A 10,981-nucleotide genomic window follows, 5' to 3' on the forward strand; every position below is an offset into this window, starting at 1 on the left:
AAAAAAAAAGAGTAAGGGAAAGAAGTGATAAATCTCTAACGCAGTTTTGGTGTTGTTAGGTGCCATTGAGTAATTGTCTACTGATAGTGACTCTATGCAAAACAGAATAAAACGTTGCCTGACCTGATACTACACTATCCTTACAATTGTTATTAGGCTTGAACTCACCGCTGCTGCCATTGTATCAGTGAATCTCATTTAGGTCCTACTCTTATCGTCCTTTTTATCTATGTCCTTATCCAGGGACTGGTCTCTCCTGATAACAAAGTCTGGTCATTCTGTATTCTAAGGAACATACTGACTGTACTTCTTCCAACACAGTTTTATTTGTTCTTCTGGTAGTCTATGGCCATTTTAATATTTTTCTCTAACACCATAACTCAGATACATAAATTCTTCTACAGTCTGCCTTATTCATTGTCCAACTTTCACATGCATGTGAGGCTATTGGAAATACATTGGCTTGGGTCAGGAGCACCTTAGTCCTGAAAATGACATCTTGCTCATGAGCACATAAAAGAGATCTTATCTTAGACGAGTCTTGATAGTGGATCCAAGCAAAATTAATTCTTTGACAATTTCAATCTCTTCTCCACTTATCATAATGTTACTTACTGGTTGAGTGGTGAGGATTTGTTTTTACTGTGAGCTGCAACCCATATTGAAGAATGTGGTCTTTCATCTTCATCAGTTGGTTGGTTGGTTATGTGCCGTGGAGTCGGTTCCAACTCATAGCGACCCTGTACAAGGTTTCCGAGGCTGTAAATCTTTACAGGAGCAGAAAGCCTCCTCTTTCTTCCACGAAACAGCTCGTAGTTTCAAACTGCTGACCTTAAGGCTCACAGCCCAATTCGTAACCACTACGCTACCAGAGCTCCTTATCAGCAAATATCATAAATCCCCAAATATTATAAATCCCTACACTTTCAGCAGACAAGGTTGTATCTTCTGAATATCACAGGTTGTTACTGGATCTTCTTCCAACCTGGAGCCACATTCTTCTTCATATAATCCAGATTCTCAGATATCTGAGAATATTTTCTCAGCACACAGATGGAATAAGTATGGTGAAAAAATATAACACTGTGGTACACAACTTCCCTGATATTAAATCATTCAATCAATATCCCCATGTTCTGTTCAAATGATTGTCTCTTGGTCTATGCACAGGTTCCTCAAGAGCACAATTAAAGAAGTCTGGAATACTCACTCTTCATGATGTTATCCATACTTTGTGAAGATCCACATAGTTGTAAGCCTTTGCTTAATATATAAAGCACAGACAAGCATTTTTCTGGCATTCTCTGCTTTTGGCCAAGATCAATCTGATGTCAGCAATGATATCCTTCCTTCCACATCCTAGTCTGAATAAGGCTTGAACTTCTGACATTTCCCTGTCAATTTACTGTTGCAGCCATTTTTGAATTATCTTCCACAAAATTTTACTTGCATGTGAAATTAATGATATTAATTGATGATTTCTGTATTCCATTGAGTCAACTGTCTTTGGAATGTACGAAAATATGGATCTCTTCTAATCAGTTGGCCAGGTAGCAGCCTTTAAAATTTCTTAGAGTAGATGAGTGAATGCCTCCTTTGCTGAGTCAGTTTGTTGAACAATAGCAATTTAAGGTGCATCAATTCCAGAGCCTTGTTCTTTGTCAATGCTTTCAATGCACCTTAGACTTCTTCCTTCAGTATCTTTGATTCTTGATCATATGCTACCTCTTGAAATGATTGACTATATAACATTTTTTTTTTTCCTGCAGTGACTTGTATTCTTTCCATCTTCTTTTGATGTTTTGTGCATCATTCGATATTTTGCCCATGTTGTTGTTAAGAGCCATCGAGTCGGTTCTGACCCATAGCGACCCTGCACAAGGTTTCCGAGGGGCAGCTGGTGAGCTTGAACCACCAACCTTGCAGTTCAAATGACTTTTCAGTCTGACGCGTTAACCCACAGTGCCACACCAGGACTCCACCTTTAATATTGCAAGTCGAGGCTTGAATTTTTCTTCTGTTCTTTCACACTGAAAAATACTGTGTTCTTCCCTTTTGGTTTATGTTACATTCTTTACACATTTCATTATAATATTTGACTTTGTCTTTTTGTGCTGCCCTTTGAAATTTTCTGTTCAGTTCTTTGACCTCCTCATTTCTTCCATTCACGTTAGCATCTCTACACTGGAGAGAAAGCTTCAGAGTGTCTTCTGGCACCCATATTGGTCTTTTCTTTCTCTCCTGCCTTTTTAATGACCTTAGCTTTCTTCCTGTATTTTGTTTTTTATGTCATATTCATTCGTTAGTGTCTAATGTATCAAATATCTTCTTTATGGAATCTCTAAATTCAGGTGGGATATGTTCAAGTTCATATTTTGGCTTTCAAGGACTTGTTTTCATTTTCTTCAGCTTGAATTTGCATATGAGCAATTGAGGATGTTTTTCAAAATCTACACCTGACCTTATTTTGGCTGATGATATTGGTTTTTCAAACGTTTCTTCCCACAGATGTAGTCAATTTGATTTATGATTATTCCATCTGGTGAGGCTCAAAGGTATAACCATCTTTTATGTTGCTTACAAAGGTATTTGAAATGAATAAGTTGTTGTGCTTCCAAATTCTATAAGCAAATCTCCAGCATCATTTCTACCATCAAGGCCTTATTTTCCAACTATGGATCCTTCCTCTTTTTTTTCAACCTTTGCACTCAATCACCTGTAATTATCAATACAACTTGATTGTATATTTGATACATTTCAGATTGAAGAAGTTAGTATAATTCTTCAATTTCATCATCAGTGACTTTAGTGGTTGGTGCATACATTTGACTAATAAGCACAGGACTGTAAATCAGTTGGAATCTCAAGGTCCATGGTTCAAACTCACCAGTCTTTTCTTGGAAACCCTATACAGCATTGCTATAAGTCAAAACTGACTTGAGGCACTTAACAACAACAACAACAACAATATGTCTTCTTAGTAGGTATTTGAATATTATCCTATATTTTGGCAACTTGCAATTTTTCTAGGTTCATACTTTGTACATTCCATGTTCTGATTATTTATGAATATTTAAAGTCATTTCTCCTCAGTTTGAATTTGCTGCATCAGCAAATGAAGGTCGTGAAAGCTTTATTCCATTCAAATCATCATTTTTAATTCTACTTTGAGAAGGCAGCTGTTCCCTAGTCTTATTTTGAGTACTTTGCAACCTAAGGGGCTAATCTTGTGGCACTATTTCTGACAATATTCTAGCATTATTCATAAAGTTTTCATGTTCCAGAGCTTTTTCTGACAATGCTCTGCTGCTATTCATGAGGTTTTCAGTGGCTAAGCATTCAGAATTAGTCCACCTCTCTTTCTTCCTTGTTTGTCTTAGTCTATAAGTCTAGCTGAAATCTACCATGGGTATTTCTGCTGGTATTTAAAATAGCATTGGCATAGCTTCCAGCATCACAACAACACACAATGCACCACAGTACAACAAATTGACAGACAAGTTATGGTCTAGTAGTCTGAGAGGATTCTAAATTATACCTGCTTTCAAAATTCTTTCTGAAAATAAAAAACAAAAAACAAATAAGAGCTTTTCTCACAGATTGCTAAAATAAGGGTTTTGTTAAATGCTGTTGAGTTGACTCTGACCCATAGCGACCCTGTACTGGGTTTCTGAGGAGCAGCTGGTGAGCTTGAACTGCCAACCTTACAGTTCAAACGGCTTTGCAGTCTGGAGCATTAACCCACAGCGCCACACCAGGACTCCAAAATAAGGGTTGTTGTTGTTGTTGTTGTTATGTGCTGTGGAGTCGGTTCTGACTCATAGCGACCCTGTAAGGGGTTTCCGAGGCTGAAAATCTTTACGGGAGCAGAAAGCCGCATCTTTCTCCCGCGGAACATCTGGTAGTTTCGAACTGCTGACTCTGAGGTTCACAGCCCGATTCGTAATTACTACGCTACCTGAGCTCCTTAAAATAAGGATAACCACAATTAATTAGTTAAATTATATGCTTAAAATGTACTCAGATCTTTACTTACTATGTTACATGAAATTCCTTAACTATTAAATGAACAGGTCTGTGAGGTAATTCTATATTCATATGCACTGCATAGGGGTCCTGGTGTGGCACTCTAGGAGAAGTACTGGATTGCTACCTTCAAGACCACTGATTCAAATCCACCAGCTGCTCCTTGGACATCTTATACAGGGTCACTATGAGTTGAAACTCACTTGACAGCACATAACAACAACCAAAAACATGCACATGGTAGATGAAGAAACTGATACAAAAGGGGGCATGTAAAATAAATAAGCAATTAAATAAGTGAATGAATGAGTGGAATTATCTGTCATAAGAACTCATTTTTGCCTATTCTTTCAAAATATTTACAAAAGCAAATAAATTGTTCTAATTTAAAAATAAATTTTGCTTGTTAGTCCTTTCTTTAATTCTTATCTTCCAGATATGCAGAATTTTTGCATCATCTCTTTTTATCTCAAAGATTATTTTCATTCTACAATTGTACATACCACTTTGAGTACATATGCCTCAAGAGAAAAACTGAGTTAATAAAATCTATATATCATTTGCGAAAATCAGTTAGGAGAATGATCTTTAATTTTATTTAATTTTAAATTATTATACAAATATTCATTATTATTACACTGCTCTTTTATTATACTATGCACTATGAGACAGGGTGTCCATGTGATAATTTTAAGATCTCAGAACCTTACTAGCACATGTTAGGCTCTTGGTTAAGAATATGCTAAACAAATAAAAATGTTTGATATTGATACCAGTAAAAGAGGCCAGCCCTCCCAATGACTAAATGAAAAATAGAGATTTTAAAAAATGAAATACATAGAAATAAAAAAAAAAACCTCCTAACCCTTCTATTGTATTGTAATCAAGCTCTATTGTTGGTATGTTCTAATTCCTTATGGAGTTTTCCTTCTCTTTATTTTTTGTCATCTTCATTTCTATGGTCAATTTTTTAATACACTAATTTTTTTCAAATTTTGGAAACTGTATACAGGGTCACTCTGAGTCAGAACTGACTCTACAGCATTTAACAAAAAACATTTAAAAATCTGTTCATATTCTTCCTACTTCATGAACCAACTAATCAAAGAACATGGCATATGCATATGTATTAAAAAGATCTTGGTACTTGTTCTTTCAAATATTAGTGATAAAAGGAAAGTATTTTACAATGCGAAGATGCATGTACTATTATAAAATATAATAAATGTGTGTATGTATGCATATATATGTATATATAACTCTCTGAGGAAGAATTGATGCTTTTGAATTATGGTATTGGAGGAGAATATTGAAAGTGCCATGGGCTGCCAAAAGAACAAAGAGATATATGTTGGAAGAAGTGCAGCTAGCATATTCCTTGGAGGCCAGGATGGACACACTTCGTCTCTCATACTTCAGACATATTGTAAGGAGGGACCAGTCTCTGGAGAAGGATATCATGTTTGATAAGGTGGAGGGTCAGAGGAAAAGACGAAGACCCCCAATGAGATGGATTGGCAGTATGGCAGCACCAATGGGCTCAAGTGTGGCGACAATTGTGAAGTTGGCCCAGGACCAGGCAGTATTTTGTTCTGTTGTGCACAGGGTCACTGTGAGTCGGTACCAACTTGATGGCACCTAACAACAACAACAATGTTACCTTTTACATCTATGCAAACCCAAGTTATTTTAAATTAAAGCAGTGCACAGTACTTTAAAATATACTTGATATATATGTGAGTCCTGGTATGGCACTGTGGGTTAATGCATCAGATTGAAAAGCCATTTGAACTGCAAGGTCAGTGGTTCAAGCTCAGCAGCTTCTCCTCAAAAACCCTATACAGAATCTCTATAGGTCAGAACTAACTTGATAGCATTGAACACCAACAACAATGTATATATATATATAATTACTTGCCTGAGATTGTGCTTTAAATCAACAATACTTATGTAAAAGCAATATTTTTTTTCATTATTTTTTTAACTCATCTTCAAGTTTGTTTGAAGAGAAAAATCCCACATTTTAATAGTCACCACACAAGTGTACATACTTCATCACAAAACTTTGCTCAATAGAATAATCAAAAACTTTCATCACTAAAAAGATATATTCAAAATTCACACGACTGATTAATGTTTTTGATAGTTGATTTCAAGCCAACCCCAGATTCAAGGTAACCTCATGCATTCCAGAATAAAACTACCTAATAATGTTTTCTCAGAGTTCTGGTGTGACACTATAGGATAATCACTGGAGTGTTAACCTCAAGGTTAGTAATTAAAACTCACCAGTCATTACTCAGAAACGCTAATAGGGTTTCTATGAGTCTTGGATCAACTATCAACACATATGGAAGCAGCAATCAAGAAATCAAATGACATATTGCATTAGGCAAATCTGCTGCACAAGACCTCTTTAAAGGTTGAAGAACAAAGTTGTCAGCTTGAGGACAAAGGTGTGCCTGACCCAAGCCATGGTGTTTTCAATAACCTCATATACATGCAAAAGCTGGACAGTGAATAAGGAAGACCATAGAATTGATGTTTTTGAGTTATGGTGTTGGAGGAGACTATTGAAAGTGCTAAGGGCTGCCAAAAGAACCAATGGATCCGTTTTGGAAAAAGTGCAGCCAGAGTGCTCCTAGGAGGCCAAGATGGCCAAATGTTGTCTCTCATACTTCGGACATATTGTCAGGAGGGACCAGTTGCTGGAGAAGGATATCATGTTTGGTAAGGTGGAGGGTCAGAGAAAGAGAGGAAGTCCCCCAACAAGACAGATTGGCCAAGTGGCAGCATCGATGGACTCAAGTGTGGCAACAGTAGTGAGGTTGGCCCAGGATTGGGTAGTATTTCGTTCTGCTGTGCATAAGATCACTATGGGTCTGTACCAACTTGATGGCACCTAACAACAACAAGTCGGGACATACTCCATGGCACTTGACAACAACAAAAACAGTGTTTTCTTAGCTGTAATCTTGATGGAAATAGATTTCCAGGCTTTTCTTCTGTGAAGCTATTAGATAATCTTGAACTATCCACATTTATGTTATCAGTGGATTACAAGCAACTTGCACCACCAGATAATGAACCAGTACTTATTTTGAAGAAGAGAATACTAAATTTAAAATGAAATCACTAATTTGCCTCTGTGAATTGCAGAAACCTAAATACTCCAGTGATACTTGTGAACCTTTGCCGCATTCTCCGGCCAGGATGTTGTTACAGAGGGAAGCTTTGAAGAAGTGGCAGACCAGGCTTTGTTTGCTCCAAGGAGCTAAATGGAAAAAAAATGTTAGAAAATACACCTTTAGAAAATATTACTTTCTTAGAAAACACAACTTTCTATTCTGCTTTAGGTGTCTTGGTATGGTGCTGTGGGTTAATTCACTGGACTGTAAAGTTGCTTTGAACCGCAAGGTCGGTGGTTCAAGCTCAGCAGCTGGTTATCGGAACCACCATACAGGGTCATTATAGTTCAGAACCAACTTGATGGCAAACAACAACAACAATTTTGCTTTAAGGAGCTCTGATAGTACAGTGGATACAAGTCGGGCTGCTAACCTCAAGATCAGCAGTTTGAAACTACCAGCTGTTCTGTGGGAGAAAGACAAGGCTTTCTGCTCTCATAAAGATCTACAACCTCAGAAACCCTATGAAAGGTCATTTGAGTTGGAACCAACTCCAAAGCACTTAACCATCATCACCACCATTCTGCTTTGGACATAAATTTATCTGTGAATAGATTAGAGATGAGATTTTATCTTATTTTTTTAAAAAATTATTGTATATTAGGTGATGGTTCACAGATTAAATTACCTTTATATTCAGCAATTCATACATATTTTGTTTTGTGTCATTGATTTCAGTCCCCACAATGTAGCATTGCTCATCTGACTTCCTCTGTAAGTTTCCCACTTAAATCAGGATTTGGTTCTTTTAAGTGAAAGCTTTGTTCTCATGCTTAGCTTCTCAGTGGTTTTAGAACATGTTCAGCCTGAGTCATGGCCTCTTTAGACGATACCACTGGTTAGTTAGAAATTTAAATTAACTTGTCAAATCCGGTTAGTTCTGTAAGAGTTGCTATAATGAGGAACCTGTTCCTTTTGGCTATGTGTCTTTGCACATTTGGACTCATTGTGAAACGTTTTGTATCTGGGTGTCTGAGAAAAAGTAGAGCAATGAGCATCCTGACATTGATAATATTCAAGGGGAGTCTGAATGATCATTTGTTAAAGAGACAGAGAAGGAACAGTGACATTGGATAGAAGGCTGGAGTATTTGCAATTTTGAAATTCTAAATTTATGGAAACAAAAAAAGTTCAGATACAAAAAACAACTTAGTAAGATAGGATATCAGCAAATGGAATTATTGTGCTTAATAGTGTGTGATAGTTAAATTTTTGTATCAATTTGACTGGGTTAAGCTTCTCAGTGATTTGTCTGTTGGAACGCAGTTATCTTTCAAGATGAGATCTAATATAATCAATTCTCTTCATATGGTGCTGTTGGATAAACACTGGACCTGATGGTCATTTAAATTGCAAGGTCAATGGGCTAAACTAGATGATATCAGAAACCTTATACAGGGTCACTAAGAGTTGGAACTGACTCTACAGCACTTAACAACAACACTATGATGAGGTTTACTATGAGCAGTCAATCAATTGCAGGGAAATTTCCTTTGTAATGTTGTCTATTTCCAATATATTGGACATTCAGGCAAATCTTGTTTGCTTTCTGCTGGGTCTGGATCTTGCATCTGGCTCATCCTCTGACCTCCGATCCTTTTTGCTTGAACGACTTTGGGAATCATCAGCAGCCTGCTTTCTTATCTGCCACACCTGCCTGCCTGTTGTCTGAGCTGCTATTCTTGCTTCATCTGTCCTGCACCTATGTTAGTTAGAAGTCTCCCGCCTGACATCTAACCAACAGACTTAGGGACTAACCACCTCTACAACATATCTAAGCCATTTCCTTGACACAGGTATCTTATACACATACATACATACATATGTTTTAGCTTCTCTAGTGAACCCAGGCTAAGACAACACAGCGATTCAGGGAAGCAGCCTGAGAATATGCAGAGTACATCTATAGATAATAGGATCAAATGCTGGAAAATGATTTTGCGAATAATCAATTGACAGCCTCTGTAGAATTCACAATTATGTTGACATTTTTTAAAATGCTTTATTCTATTTTCAATACGCTTTTGTTTACTTGAATTTCTTAGTTCTTCAAATTTTTACTGATTTATTTTACAGATACATAGGGACTAATCTCACAGAGGTGGGCCACCTATTCTGTCTTCCCAGTTTGTTCTTCATCCGAAAGCTTTGCTGAAACCTGTCCACCATGAGTAACCCTACAGGTATTTGAAACACTAGAATGACAGTGTCCAGTCTCACAACATCATTCAAGTCACTACAGTATAGCAAACTGAAAGACATACAAGGAAATAAGCATGGGGTGGGGAGAAACAATAAAAGTAACATAAAGAAATAAAATATTTAGGATACAAAGTAATGGAAATGTAGAAATAAAAAGTAGAATCATATCACAATAGACCTAAAGAAACAATAAAACAATAAAATAGAAATAATTATAAAAATTATACTAACATAAACTTTCCTATATATAGAAAAGATCTAAATCCATGCATTGAAAGGGCTCATAAGGCACCTTAGAAAATCAAACAACAATAGCTAACCTATGCTAGTAAAATCATTAGATTTAAAAGTTAAAAATAAAAAAATCAAGGTCTATAGGCAAAAATATCAAATGGCATACAAACAATTAGAGTAGAAATTTGACCATGTAAAAAGTAAGGCAGCAATGGAGAAGCAATTTAAAAATTCAATGAAAACTACAATTTTATTTTTATGTTTTATAATTCATTAGCCTCTTATTTAAATATAATTTTTCATTATAAAATAAGTTTTAAATGTATAAATACAGAAGTCTATACCCATTAACCTCTTTTCAGGAATATACTAGAAAATATGCCTTATTCAACTATATATCAGAGATGGTTATATAATACTGATTTAAAATTAAAAAAATTCTTCACTTGTTTTCTATGTTGCTTTTTGATTGTATATGTCATTAACATTTCAATCATCATTTTTATTGTTAACTTAATTATACTTCTTTTGAACTTATTCTGGTTTTTGTTTTTTTTTTTTTGGTCTTAGCTTCTTAACTCATTGATTTCAAAAACAATTTTCCTAAAGTTTAAGATTATAAACTTTTCTCAAATATTTACTTTGTAATCTAATAAATGTATATGTATGATTTGGCACTGTAGGGTAAGTTTTGGACTGTGAACCACACGGTTGGCAGTTCAAACCCACTAAACATTATACAGGGTCGCTGTGAGTCCCAACACAACCCTTAACAACAACAGCGTATGCATGTATCTTTAGATATACTGCTGTTAAATGCTGTCCAGTTGGTTGAGACGCAGGGTTTCCAAGGAGCTGGCTGGTATGTTTCAATCGCTGACCATGAGAATAATCACATATGCATATATCATTGGATATGTTGTTGTTGTTAAGTGCTGATGAGTCGGTTGTAACTTATAGCAATCCAGTAAGGGTTTTCAAACAGTGACTGATGGGTTAGAACAGCTGACCACGGGGTTAGTTGTCCAGCGTTTATACTACAGTGTATGTTGTTGTTGCTAAGTGCCATATTGTTGGTTCCGACTCATAGAGACCCTGTATAGGGTTTCCAAGGAGTGGCTGATAAGCCTGAACCGCTGATCTTGAGATTCAAACTAGCTTACAGTCTAGTGCATTATCCTGCAGTGCAATACCAGGACTCCAAGGAAACAATAATTCAATGTCTTAGAAAATATGAGTTATGTGTTTGGCTGCTAACCAAAGTCAGCAGTTCAAATACACCAGCTGTTCTGCAGGAGAAACAGTAGATTATCTGTACCCTTAAAGATTTA

Source organism: Chrysochloris asiatica, unplaced genomic scaffold, assembly GCF_000296735.1.
Source record: "Chrysochloris asiatica unplaced genomic scaffold, ChrAsi1.0 scaffold00084, whole genome shotgun sequence".
In the NCBI taxonomy this organism is placed as follows: domain Eukaryota; kingdom Metazoa; phylum Chordata; class Mammalia; order Afrosoricida; family Chrysochloridae; genus Chrysochloris; species Chrysochloris asiatica.